Source organism: Rhinoderma darwinii, assembly GCF_050947455.1.
Source record: "Rhinoderma darwinii isolate aRhiDar2 chromosome 5 unlocalized genomic scaffold, aRhiDar2.hap1 SUPER_5_unloc_11, whole genome shotgun sequence".
NCBI lineage: Eukaryota > Metazoa > Chordata > Amphibia > Anura > Rhinodermatidae > Rhinoderma > Rhinoderma darwinii.
This window is the reverse complement of record NW_027461767.1, coordinates 138,393-151,708: the sequence shown is the minus strand read 5'-3', so window position 1 is coordinate 151,708 and position 13,316 is coordinate 138,393. Positions and strand designations below refer to the sequence as shown.

Here is a 13,316-nt window from a genome sequence, read left to right as displayed (position 1 = left end):
GAGGCCACAAGAGGGAGACAAGGGACTGCAAAATGGAAAATAGGCATCCACCAACTTTACAGACAACTTCTCCTTGCTCCTACAACCTCCATCCTTGCACAGTTTGTTATTCTTCTAGGTAACATAGTAACAAATCCAAATTGCTGCTCTCTTTGTAGGCAAGCAAAGCTTTGTTGCAACTGCAATTCTTACTTCTTCTTGAAATGTAGGGACGACAGTACATTCCATCACATCCATCTAGTGTACACAGGTAGGTCCATTGTGGCGGGCAGGCGAGCGGGCGGGCTGCTTTATTGGCTGTTTGCTGTTCCCCTACTCCACTCCACTATTTGACTGTTGTGCTGCATCAATCAATCAATCAATCAATCAATCAATCAATCAATCAATCAATCAATCAGTGGCTGGCTCAGGTGCAGCTCTTTAACTTACCTAAAAGGGAGGGCGGAGAGAAGACAAGGAAGGTGAATGAGGTGTTCCAATGTGAAATGCCGGAAACACAGAAACACAGACGACACACAACAAGAGGTGGCAATCTATTCATTAATTGCATTTAATCAATGAGCTCATTATCACTCATGCATTGTCCAACAGGTGTTGAAATAATGGGATTAAAAGGGGAGATCCCTTCAGAAAGACAGAAACAATAGCAAAGACAAAAAACACTTTTGGAATCTGCTTTTAGTCAACACATAAGGAAAGGGTGCACCGGTCCTGGAAATACTGCAATACCAGGTCAATGCGTGGAGTGGACAGAGCAAGCTCTATTTCCATCTCCCTGTTCTAAAAATCCATTTAATATATGGTCCCCAGATAGGGGACGTATCAGATATTAAACTGATAAGAACAGATACTACACTTGATCTTAGCCAAAAGGCCGAGAAGCGATAACCCGAACGGGCCGCGCGTTGCCCGAGCCTGCCCGATACTGCTGTTCAGCCCTTGCAGCGATTCAGCCTACTTCTAGGCAATTCCATGGGGCCCTGCAGGCTCACACACTCACAGCTACACGGGAGGTGAATAAAGGCCGGAGAGGAAGCCAGACAGGATTTGCTTCTTTTGCTTGCACCACAATGCAGTGCTGAAAGAGGAGGAATCTACATAAAAACGCCTTCCTGGCAACGCCCAAATGCCCTGCTGCCATGCAGATAAACACTGGCAGCGGCAGCAAGTGCATGCCCACAGCCACCCCTTGTTCCTTCACACCTTGTATCAGCTGTAATCCAGTCCAGTCCAGTGCTGCCTGCTGAGCAGCACTGACCAACACTGCCTGGGCCCAGGCTTTTATCTCTGAGGCCCCATTATGATGTCAGAAAGCTGGCTCTGGAATCCTGAGGGCTCCACTATGACACGTGCAAAGTTCCGTCTGAACTTTATATAAGACGGTGAGGCTCAGTCAGTCACTCAGTGTTGCCTGAGAGGGCAACACTGCAACAGCCGGCCGCCAGGCTGTCTTTTTTTTGCACAGCTAGTTGCCTCCAGGAGGCCACAAGAGGGAGACAAGGGACTGCAAAATGGAAAATAGGCATCCACCAACTTTACAGACAACTTCTCCTTGCTCCTACAACCTCCATCCTTGCACAGTTTGTTATTCTTCTAGGTAACATAGTAACAAATCCAAATTGCTGCTCTCTTTGTAGGCAAGCAAGGCTTTGTTGCAACTGCAATTCTTACTTCTTCTTGAAATGTAGGGACGACAGTACATTCCATCACATCCATCTAGTGTACACAGGTAGGTCCATTGTGGCGGGCAGGCGAGCGGGCGGGCTGCTTTATTGGCTGTTTGCTGTTCCCCTACTCCACTCCACTATTTGACTGTTGTGCTGCATCAATCAATCAATCAATCAATCAATCAATCAATCAATCAATCAATCAATCAATCAGTGGCTGGCTCAGGTGCAGCTCTTTAACTTACCTAAAAGGGAGGGCGGAGAGAAGACAAGGAAGGTGAATGAGGTGTTCCAATGTGAAATGCCGGAAACACAGAAACACAGACGACACACAACAAGAGGTGGCAATCTATTCATTAATTGCATTTAATCAATGAGCTCATTATCACTCATGCATTGTCCAACAGGTGTTGAAATAATGGGATTAAAAGGGGAGATCCCTTCAGAAAGACAGAAACAATAGCAAAGACAAAAAACACTTTTGGAATCTGCTTTTAGTCAACACATAAGGAAAGGGTGCACCGGTCCTGGAAATACTGCAATACCAGGTCAATGCGTGGAGTGGACAGAGCAAGCTCTATTTCCATCTCCCTGTTCTAAAAATCCATTTAATATATGGTCCCCAGATAGGGGACGTATCAGATATTAAACTGATAAGAACAGATACTACACTTGATCTTAGCCAAAAGGCCGAGAAGCGATAACCCGAACGGGCCGCGCGTTGCCCGAGCCTGCCCGATACTGCTGTTCAGCCCTTGCAGCGATTCAGCCTACTTCTAGGCAATTCCATGGGGCCCTGCAGGCTCACACACTCACAGCTACACGGGAGGTGAATAAAGGCCGGAGAGGAAGCCAGACAGGATTTGCTTCTTTTGCTTGCACCACAATGCAGTGCTGAAAGAGGAGGAATCTACATAAAAACGCCTTCCTGGCAACGCCCAAATGCCCTGCTGCCATGCAGATAAACACTGGCAGCGGCAGCAAGTGCATGCCCACAGCCACCCCTTGTTCCTTCACACCTTGTATCAGCTGTAATCCAGTCCAGTCCAGTGCTGCCTGCTGAGCAGCACTGACCAACACTGCCTGGGCCCAGGCTTTTATCTATGAGGCCCCATTATGATGTCAGAAAGCTGGCTCTGGAATCCTGAGGGCTCCACTATGACACGTGCAAAGTTCCGTCTGAACTTTATATAAGACGGTGAGGCTCAGTCAGTCACTCAGTGTTGCCTGAGAGGGCAACACTGCAACAGCCGGCCGCCAGGCTGTCTTTTTTTTGCACAGCTAGTTGCCTCCAGGAGGCCACAAGAGGGAGACAAGGGACTGCAAAATGGAAAATAGGCATCCACCAACTTTACAGACAACTTCTCCTTGCTCCTACAACCTCCATCCTTGCACAGTTTGTTATTCTTCTAGGTAACATAGTAACAAATCCAAATTGCTGCTCTCTTTGTAGGCAAGCAAGGCTTTGTTGCAACTGCAATTCTTACTTCTTCTTGAAATGTAGGGACGACAGTACATTCCATCACATCCATCTAGTGTACACAGGTAGGTCCATTGTGGCGGGCAGGCGAGCGGGCGGGCTGCTTTATTGGCTGTTTGCTGTTCCCCTACTCCACTCCACTATTTGACTGTTGTGCTGCATCAATCAATCAATCAATCAATCAATCAATCAATCAATCAATCAGTGGCTGGCTCAGGTGCAGCTCTTTAACTTACCTAAAAGGGAGGGCGGAGAGAAGACAAGGAAGGTGAATGAGGTGTTCCAATGTGAAATGCCGGAAACACAGAAACACAGACGACACACAACAAGAGGTGGCAATCTATTCATTAATTGCATTTAATCAATGAGCTCATTATCACTCATGCATTGTCCAACAGGTGTTGAAATAATGGGATTAAAAGGGGAGATCCCTTCAGAAAGACAGAAACAATAGCAAAGACAAAAAACACTTTTGGAATCTGCTTTTAGTCAACACATAAGGAAAGGGTGCACCGGTCCTGCAAATACTGCAATACCAGGTCAATGCGTGGAGTGGACAGAGCAAGCTCTATTTCCATCTCCCTGTTCTAAAAATCCATTTAATATATGGTCCCCAGATAGGGGACGTATCAGATATTAAACTGATAAGAACAGATACTACACTTGATCTTAGCCAAAAGGCCGAGAAGCGATAACCCGAACGGGCCGCGCGTTGCCCGAGCCTGCCCGATACTGCTGTTCAGCCCTTGCAGCGATTCAGCCTACTTCTAGGCAATTCCATGGGGCCCTGCAGGCTCACACACTCACAGCTACACGGGAGGTGAATAAAGGCCGGAGAGGAAGCCAGACAGGATTTGCTTCTTTTGCTTGCACCACAATGCAGTGCTGAAAGAGGAGGAATCTACATAAAAACGCCTTCCTGGCAACGCCCAAATGCCCTGCTGCCATGCAGATAAACACTGGCAGCGGCAGCAAGTGCATGCCCACAGCCACCCCTTGTTCCTTCACACCTTGTATCAGCTGTAATCCAGTCCAGTCCAGTGCTGCCTGCTGAGCAGCACTGACCAACACTGCCTGGGCCCAGGCTTTTATCTCTGAGGCCCCATTATGATGTCAGAAAGCTGGCTCTGGAATCCTGAGGGCTCCACTATGACACGTGCAAAGTTCCGTCTGAACTTTATATAAGACGGTGAGGCTCAGTCAGTCACTCAGTGTTGCCTGAGAGGGCAACACTGCAACAGCCGGCCGCCAGGCTGTCTTTTTTTTGCACAGCTAGTTGCCTCCAGGAGGCCACAAGAGGGAGACAAGGGACTGCAAAATGGAAAATAGGCATCCACCAACTTTACAGACAACTTCTCCTTGCTCCTACAACCTCCATCCTTGCACAGTTTGTTATTCTTCTAGGTAACATAGTAACAAATCCAAATTGCTGCTCTCTTTGTAGGCAAGCAAGGCTTTGTTGCAACTGCAATTCTTACTTCTTCTTGAAATGTAGGGACGACAGTACATTCCATCACATCCATCTAGTGTACACAGGTAGGTCCATTGTGGCGGGCAGGCGAGCGGGCGGGCTGCTTTATTGGCTGTTTGCTGTTCCCCTACTCCACTCCACTATTTGACTGTTGTGCTGCATCAATCAATCAATCAATCAATCAATCAATCAATCAATCAATCAATCAATCAATCAATCAGTGGCTGGCTCAGGTGCAGCTCTTTAACTTACCTAAAAGGGAGGGCGGAGAGAAGACAAGGAAGGTGAATGAGGTGTTCCAATGTGAAATGCCGGAAACACAGAAACACAGACGACACACAACAAGAGGTGGCAATCTATTCATTAATTGCATTTAATCAATGAGCTCATTATCACTCATGCATTGTCCAACAGGTGTTGAAATAATGGGATTAAAAGGGGAGATCCCTTCAGAAAGACAGAAACAATAGCAAAGACAAAAAACACTTTTGGAATCTGCTTTTAGTCAACACATAAGGAAAGGGTGCACCGGTCCTGGAAATACTGCAATACCAGGTCAATGCGTGGAGTGGACAGAGCAAGCTCTATTTCCATCTCCCTGTTCTAAAAATCCATTTAATATATGGTCCCCAGATAGGGGACGTATCAGATATTAAACTGATAAGAACAGATACTACACTTGATCTTAGCCAAAAGGCCGAGAAGCGATAACCCGAACGGGCCGCGCGTTGCCCGATACTGCTGTTCAGCCCTTGCAGCGATTCAGCCTACTTCTAGGCAATTCCATGGGGCCCTGCAGGCTCACACACTCACAGCTACACGGGAGGTGAATAAAGGCCGGAGAGGAAGCCAGACAGGATTTGCTTCTTTTGCTTGCACCACAATGCAGTGCTGAAAGAGGAGGAATCTACATAAAAACGCCTTCCTGGCAACGCCCAAATGCCCTGCTGCCATGCAGATAAACACTGGCAGCGGCAGCAAGTGCATGCCCACAGCCACCCCTTGTTCCTTCACACCTTGTATCAGCTGTAATCCAGTCCAGTCCAGTGCTGCCTGCTGAGCAGCACTGACCAACACTGCCTGGGCCCAGGCTTTTATCTCTGAGGCCCCATTATGATGTCAGAAAGCTGGCTCTGGAATCCTGAGGGCTCCACTATGACACGTGCAAAGTTCCGTCTGAACTTTATATAAGACGGTGAGGCTCAGTCAGTCACTCAGTGTTGCCTGAGAGGGCAACACTGCAACAGCCGGCCGCCAGGCTGTCTTTTTTTTGCACAGCTAGTTGCCTCCAGGAGGCCACAAGAGGGAGACAAGGGACTGCAAAATGGAAAATAGGCATCCACCAACTTTACAGACAACTTCTCCTTGCTCCTACAACCTCCATCCTTGCACAGTTTGTTATTCTTCTAGGTAACATAGTAACAAATCCAAATTGCTGCTCTCTTTGTAGGCAAGCAAGGCTTTGTTGCAACTGCAATTCTTACTTCTTCTTGAAATGTAGGGACGACAGTACATTCCATCACATCCATCTAGTGTACACAGGTAGGTCCATTGTGGCGGGCAGGCGAGCGGGCGGGCTGCTTTATTGGCTGTTTGCTGTTCCCCTACTCCACTCCACTATTTGACTGTTGTGCTGCATCAATCAATCAATCAATCAATCAATCAATCAATCAATCAATCAATCAGTGGCTGGCTCAGGTGCAGCTCTTTAACTTACCTAAAAGGGAGGGCGGAGAGAAGACAAGGAAGGTGAATGAGGTGTTCCAATGTGAAATGCCGGAAACACAGAAACACAGACGACACACAACAAGAGGTGGCAATCTATTCATTAATTGCATTTAATCAATGAGCTCATTATCACTCATGCATTGTCCAACAGGTGTTGAAATAATGGGATTAAAAGGGGAGATCCCTTCAGAAAGACAGAAACAATAGCAAAGACAAAAAACACTTTTGGAATCTGCTTTTAGTCAACACATAAGGAAAGGGTGCACCGGTCCTGGAAATACTGCAATACCAGGTCAATGCGTGGAGTGGACAGAGCAAGCTCTATTTCCATCTCCCTGTTCTAAAAATCCATTTAATATATGGTCCCCAGATAGGGGACGTATCAGATATTAAACTGATAAGAACAGATACTACACTTGATCTTAGCCAAAAGGCCGAGAAGCGATAACCCGAACGGGCCGCGCGTTGCCCGAGCCTGCCCGATACTGCTGTTCAGCCCTTGCAGCGATTCAGCCTACTTCTAGGCAATTCCATGGGGCCCTGCAGGCTCACACACTCACAGCTACACGGGAGGTGAATAAAGGCCGGAGAGGAAGCCAGACAGGATTTGCTTCTTTTGCTTGCACCACAATGCAGTGCTGAAAGAGGAGGAATCTACATAAAAACGCCTTCCTGGCAACGCCCAAATGCCCTGCTGCCATGCAGATAAACACTGGCAGCGGCAGCAAGTGCATGCCCACAGCCACCCCTTGTTCCTTCACACCTTGTATCAGCTGTAATCCAGTCCAGTCCAGTGCTGCCTGCTGAGCAGCACTGACCAACACTGCCTGGGCCCAGGCTTTTATCTCTGAGGCCCCATTATGATGTCAGAAAGCTGGCTCTGGAATCCTGAGGGCTCCACTATGACACGTGCAAAGTTCCGTCTGAACTTTATATAAGACGGTGAGGCTCAGTCAGTCACTCAGTGTTGCCTGAGAGGGCAACACTGCAACAGCCGGCCGCCAGGCTGTCTTTTTTTTGCACAGCTAGTTGCCTCCAGGAGGCCACAAGAGGGAGACAAGGGACTGCAAAATGGAAAATAGGCATCCACCAACTTTACAGACAACTTCTCCTTGCTCCTACAACCTCCATCCTTGCACAGTTTGTTATTCTTCTAGGTAACATAGTAACAAATCCAAATTGCTGCTCTCTTTGTAGGCAAGCAAGGCTTTGTTGCAACTGCAATTCTTACTTCTTCTTGAAATGTAGGGACGACAGTACATTCCATCACATCCATCTAGTGTACACAGGTAGGTCCATTGTGGCGGGCAGGCGAGCGGGCGGGCTGCTTTATTGGCTGTTTGCTGTTCCCCTACTCCACTCCACTATTTGACTGTTGTGCTGCATCAATCAATCAATCAATCAATCAATCAATCAGTGGCTGGCTCAGGTGCAGCTCTTTAACTTACCTAAAAGGGAGGGCGGAGAGAAGACAAGGAAGGTGAATGAGGTGTTCCAATGTGAAATGCCGGAAACACAGAAACACAGACGACACACAACAAGAGGTGGCAATCTATTCATTAATTGCATTTAATCAATGAGCTCATTATCACTCATGCATTGTCCAACAGGTGTTGAAATAATGGGATTAAAAGGGGAGATCCCTTCAGAAAGACAGAAACAATAGCAAAGACAAAAAACACTTTTGGAATCTGCTTTTAGTCAACACATAAGGAAAGGGTGCACCGGTCCTGGAAATACTGCAATACCAGGTCAATGCGTGGAGTGGACAGAGCAAGCTCTATTTCCATCTCCCTGTTCTAAAAATCCATTTAATATATGGTCCCCAGATAGGGGACGTATCAGATATTAAACTGATAAGAACAGATACTACACTTGATCTTAGCCAAAAGGCCGAGAAGCGATAACCCGAACGGGCCGCGCGTTGCCCGAGCCTGCCCGATACTGCTGTTCAGCCCTTGCAGCGATTCAGCCTACTTCTAGGCAATTCCATGGGGCCCTGCAGGCTCACACACTCACAGCTACACGGGAGGTGAATAAAGGCCGGAGAGGAAGCCAGACAGGATTTGCTTCTTTTGCTTGCACCACAATGCAGTGCTGAAAGAGGAGGAATCTACATAAAAACGCCTTCCTGGCAACGCCCAAATGCCCTGCTGCCATGCAGATAAACACTGGCAGCGGCAGCAAGTGCATGCCCACAGCCACCCCTTGTTCCTTCACACCTTGTATCAGCTGTAATCCAGTCCAGTCCAGTGCTGCCTGCTGAGCAGCACTGACCAACACTGCCTGGGCCCAGGCTTTTATCTCTGAGGCCCCATTATGATGTCAGAAAGCTGGCTCTGGAATCCTGAGGGCTCCACTATGACACGTGCAAAGTTCCGTCTGAACTTTATATAAGACGGTGAGGCTCAGTCAGTCACTCAGTGTTGCCTGAGAGGGCAACACTGCAACAGCCGGCCGCCAGGCTGTCTTTTTTTTGCACAGCTAGTTGCCTCCAGGAGGCCACAAGAGGGAGACAAGGGACTGCAAAATGGAAAATAGGCATCCACCAACTTTACAGACAACTTCTCCTTGCTCCTACAACCTCCATCCTTGCACAGTTTGTTATTCTTCTAGGTAACATAGTAACAAATCCAAATTGCTGCTCTCTTTGTAGGCAAGCAAGGCTTTGTTGCAACTGCAATTCTTACTTCTTCTTGAAATGTAGGGACGACAGTACATTCCATCACATCCATCTAGTGTACACAGGTAGGTCCATTGTGGCGGGCAGGCGAGCGGGCGGGCTGCTTTATTGGCTGTTTGCTGTTCCCCTACTCCACTCCACTATTTGACTGTTGTGCTGCATCAATCAATCAATCAATCAATCAATCAATCAATCAATCAATCAATCAGTGGCTGGCTCAGGTGCAGCTCTTTAACTTACCTAAAAGGGAGGGCGGAGAGAAGACAAGGAAGGTGAATGAGGTGTTCCAATGTGAAATGCCGGAAACACAGAAACACAGACGACACACAACAAGAGGTGGCAATCTATTCATTAATTGCATTTAATCAATGAGCTCATTATCACTCATGCATTGTCCAACAGGTGTTGAAATAATGGGATTAAAAGGGGAGATCCCTTCAGAAAGACAGAAACAATAGCAAAGACAAAAAACACTTTTGGAATCTGCTTTTAGTCAACACATAAGGAAAGGGTGCACCGGTCCTGGAAATACTGCAATACCAGGTCAATGCGTGGAGTGGACAGAGCAAGCTCTATTTCCATCTCCCTGTTCTAAAAATCCATTTAATATATGGTCCCCAGATAGGGGACGTATCAGATATTAAACTGATAAGAACAGATACTACACTTGATCTTAGCCAAAAGGCCGAGAAGCGATAACCCGAACGGGCCGCGCGTTGCCCGAGCCTGCCCGATACTGCTGTTCAGCCCTTGCAGCGATTCAGCCTACTTCTAGGCAATTCCATGGGGCCCTGCAGGCTCACACACTCACAGCTACACGGGAGGTGAATAAAGGCCGGAGAGGAAGCCAGACAGGATTTGCTTCTTTTGCTTGCACCACAATGCAGTGCTGAAAGAGGAGGAATCTACATAAAAACGCCTTCCTGGCAACGCCCAAATGCCCTGCTGCCATGCAGATAAACACTGGCAGCGGCAGCAAGTGCATGCCCACAGCCACCCCTTGTTCCTTCACACCTTGTATCAGCTGTAATCCAGTCCAGTCCAGTGCTGCCTGCTGAGCAGCACTGACCAACACTGCCTGGGCCCAGGCTTTTATCTCTGAGGCCCCATTATGATGTCAGAAAGCTGGCTCTGGAATCCTGAGGGCTCCACTATGACACGTGCAAAGTTCCGTCTGAACTTTATATAAGACGGTGAGGCTCAGTCAGTCACTCAGTGTTGCCTGAGAGGGCAACACTGCAACAGCCGGCCGCCAGGCTGTCTTTTTTTTGCACAGCTAGTTGCCTCCAGGAGGCCACAAGAGGGAGACAAGGGACTGCAAAATGGAAAATAGGCATCCACCAACTTTACAGACAACTTCTCCTTGCTCCTACAACCTCCATCCTTGCACAGTTTGTTATTCTTCTAGGTAACATAGTAACAAATCCAAATTGCTGCTCTCTTTGTAGGCAAAGGCTTTGTTGCAACTGCAATTCTTACTTCTTCTTGAAATGTAGGGACGACAGTACATTCCATCACATCCATCTAGTGTACACAGGTAGGTCCATTGTGGCGGGCAGGCGAGCGGGCGGGCTGCTTTATTGGCTGTTTGCTGTTCCCCTACTCCACTCCACTATTTGACTGTTGTGCTGCAATCAATCAATCAATCAATCAATCAATCAATCAATCAATCAATCAATCAGTGGCTGGCTCAGGTGCAGCTCTTTAACTTACCTAAAAGGGAGGGCGGAGAGAAGACAAGGAAGGTGAATGAGGTGTTCCAATGTGAAATGCCGGAAACACAGAAACACAGACGACACACAACAAGAGGTGGCAATCTATTCATTAATTGCATTTAATCAATGAGCTCATTATCACTCATGCATTGTCCAACAGGTGTTGAAATAATGGGATTAAAAGGGGAGATCCCTTCAGAAAGACAGAAACAATAGCAAAGACAAAAAACACTTTTGGAATCTGCTTTTAGTCAACACATAAGGAAAGGGTGCACCGGTCCTGGAAATACTGCAATACCAGGTCAATGCGTGGAGTGGACAGAGCAAGCTCTATTTCCATCTCCCTGTTCTAAAAATCCATTTAATATATGGTCCCCAGATAGGGGACGTATCAGATATTAAACTGATAAGAACAGATACTACACTTGATCTTAGCCAAAAGGCCGAGAAGCGATAACCCGAACGGGCCGCGCGTTGCCCGAGCCTGCCCGATACTGCTGTTCAGCCCTTGCAGCGATTCAGCCTACTTCTAGGCAATTCCATGGGGCCCTGCAGGCTCACACACTCACAGCTACACGGGAGGTGAATAAAGGCCGGAGAGGAAGCCAGACAGGATTTGCTTCTTTTGCTTGCACCACAATGCAGTGCTGAAAGAGGAGGAATCTACATAAAAACGCCTTCCTGGCAACGCCCAAATGCCCTGCTGCCATGCAGATAAACACTGGCAGCGGCAGCAAGTGCATGCCCACAGCCACCCCTTGTTCCTTCACACCTTGTATCAGCTGTAATCCAGTCCAGTCCAGTGCTGCCTGCTGAGCAGCACTGACCAACACTGCCTGGGCCCAGGCTTTTATCTCTGAGGCCCCATTATGATGTCAGAAAGCTGGCTCTGGAATCCTGAGGGCTCCACTATGACACGTGCAAAGTTCCGTCTGAACTTTATATAAGACGGTGAGGCTCAGTCAGTCACTCAGTGTTGCCTGAGAGGGCAACACTGCAACAGCCGGCCGCCAGGCTGTCTTTTTTTTGCACAGCTAGTTGCCTCCAGGAGGCCACAAGAGGGAGACAAGGGACTGCAAAATGGAAAATAGGCATCCACCAACTTTACAGACAACTTCTCCTTGCTCCTACAACCTCCATCCTTGCACAGTTTGTTATTCTTCTAGGTAACATAGTAACAAATCCAAATTGCTGCTCTCTTTGTAGGCAAGCAAGGCTTTGTTGCAACTGCAATTCTTACTTCTTCTTGAAATGTAGGGACGACAGTACATTCCATCACATCCATCTAGTGTACACAGGTAGGTCCATTGTGGCGGGCAGGCGAGCGGGCGGGCTGCTTTATTGGCTGTTTGCTGTTCCCCTACTCCACTCCACTATTTGACTGTTGTGCTGCATCAATCAATCAATCAATCAATCAATCAATCAATCAATCAATCAATCAATCAGTGGCTGGCTCAGGTGCAGCTCTTTAACTTACCTAAAAGGGAGGGCGGAGAGAAGACAAGGAAGGTGAATGAGGTGTTCCAATGTGAAATGCCGGAAACACAGAAACACAGACGACACACAACAAGAGGTGGCAATCTATTCATTAATTGCATTTAATCAATGAGCTCATTATCACTCATGCATTGTCCAACAGGTGTTGAAATAATGGGATTAAAAGGGGAGATCCCTTCAGAAAGACAGAAACAATAGCAAAGACAAAAAACACTTTTGGAATCTGCTTTTAGTCAACACATAAGGAAAGGGTGCACCGGTCCTGGAAATACTGCAATACCAGGTCAATGCGTGGAGTGGACAGAGCAAGCTCTATTTCCATCTCCCTGTTCTAAAAATCCATTTAATATATGGTCCCCAGATAGGGGACGTATCAGATATTAAACTGATAAGAACAGATACTACACTTGATCTTAGCCAAAAGGCCGAGAAGCGATAACCCGAACGGGCCGCGCGTTGCCCGAGCCTGCCCGATACTGCTGTTCAGCCCTTGCAGCGATTCAGCCTACTTCTAGGCAATTCCATGGGGCCCTGCAGGCTCACACACTCACAGCTACACGGGAGGTGAATAAAGGCCGGAGAGGAAGCCAGACAGGATTGGTTCTTTTGCTTGCACCACAATGCAGTGCTGAAAGAGGAGGAATCTACATAAAAACGCCTTCCTGGCAACGCCCAAATGCCCTGCTGCCATGCAGATAAACACTGGCAGCGGCAGCAAGTGCATGCCCACAGCCACCCCTTGTTCCTTCACACCTTGTATCAGCTGTAATCCAGTCCAGTCCAGTGCTGCCTGCTGAGCAGCACTGACCAACACTGCCTGGGCCCAGGCTTTTATCTCTGAGGCCCCATTATGATGTCAGAAAGCTGGCTCTGGAATCCTGAGGGCTCCACTATGACACGTGCAAAGTTCCGTCTGAACTTTATATAAGACGGTGAGGCTCAGTCAGTCACTCAGTGTTGCCTGAGAGGGCAACACTGCAACAGCCGGCCGCCAGGCTGTCTTTTTTTTGCACAGCTAGTTGCCTCCAGGAGGCCACAAGAGGGAGACAAGGGACTGCAAAATGGAAAATAGGCA

General features: G+C 47.8%; 9 non-coding genes across 9 annotated transcripts; all 9 read right to left on the bottom strand.

The window, feature by feature from the left end:
• Nucleotides 1-695: 695 nt before the first annotated feature.
• On the bottom strand, nt 696-886 carry LOC142684848 (U2 spliceosomal RNA). The gene has a single exon (XR_012854432.1). It is a non-coding gene; the product is annotated as a U2 spliceosomal RNA (small nuclear RNA).
• Nucleotides 887-2,178: 1,292 nt separating this feature from the next.
• On the bottom strand, nt 2,179-2,369 carry LOC142684847 (U2 spliceosomal RNA). The gene has a single exon (XR_012854431.1). It is a non-coding gene; the product is annotated as a U2 spliceosomal RNA (small nuclear RNA).
• Nucleotides 2,370-3,649: 1,280 nt separating this feature from the next.
• On the bottom strand, nt 3,650-3,840 carry LOC142685109 (U2 spliceosomal RNA). Its single transcript, XR_012854668.1, has one exon. It is a non-coding gene; the product is annotated as a U2 spliceosomal RNA (small nuclear RNA).
• A 1,296-nt stretch (nt 3,841-5,136) lies between these two features.
• On the bottom strand, nt 5,137-5,327 carry LOC142684846 (U2 spliceosomal RNA). The gene has a single exon (XR_012854430.1). It is a non-coding gene; the product is annotated as a U2 spliceosomal RNA (small nuclear RNA).
• A 1,274-nt stretch (nt 5,328-6,601) lies between these two features.
• LOC142684845 (U2 spliceosomal RNA) lies at nt 6,602-6,792 on the bottom strand. The gene has a single exon (XR_012854429.1). It is a non-coding gene; the product is annotated as a U2 spliceosomal RNA (small nuclear RNA).
• Nucleotides 6,793-8,060: 1,268 nt separating this feature from the next.
• On the bottom strand, nt 8,061-8,251 carry LOC142684844 (U2 spliceosomal RNA). The gene has a single exon (XR_012854428.1). It is a non-coding gene; the product is annotated as a U2 spliceosomal RNA (small nuclear RNA).
• Nucleotides 8,252-9,535: 1,284 nt separating this feature from the next.
• LOC142684841 (U2 spliceosomal RNA) lies at nt 9,536-9,726 on the bottom strand. Its single transcript, XR_012854426.1, has one exon. It is a non-coding gene; the product is annotated as a U2 spliceosomal RNA (small nuclear RNA).
• Nucleotides 9,727-11,008: 1,282 nt separating this feature from the next.
• On the bottom strand, nt 11,009-11,199 carry LOC142684840 (U2 spliceosomal RNA). The gene has a single exon (XR_012854425.1). It is a non-coding gene; the product is annotated as a U2 spliceosomal RNA (small nuclear RNA).
• Nucleotides 11,200-12,487: 1,288 nt separating this feature from the next.
• On the bottom strand, nt 12,488-12,678 carry LOC142684839 (U2 spliceosomal RNA). Its single transcript, XR_012854424.1, has one exon. It is a non-coding gene; the product is annotated as a U2 spliceosomal RNA (small nuclear RNA).
• Nucleotides 12,679-13,316: the final 638 nt, after the last annotated feature.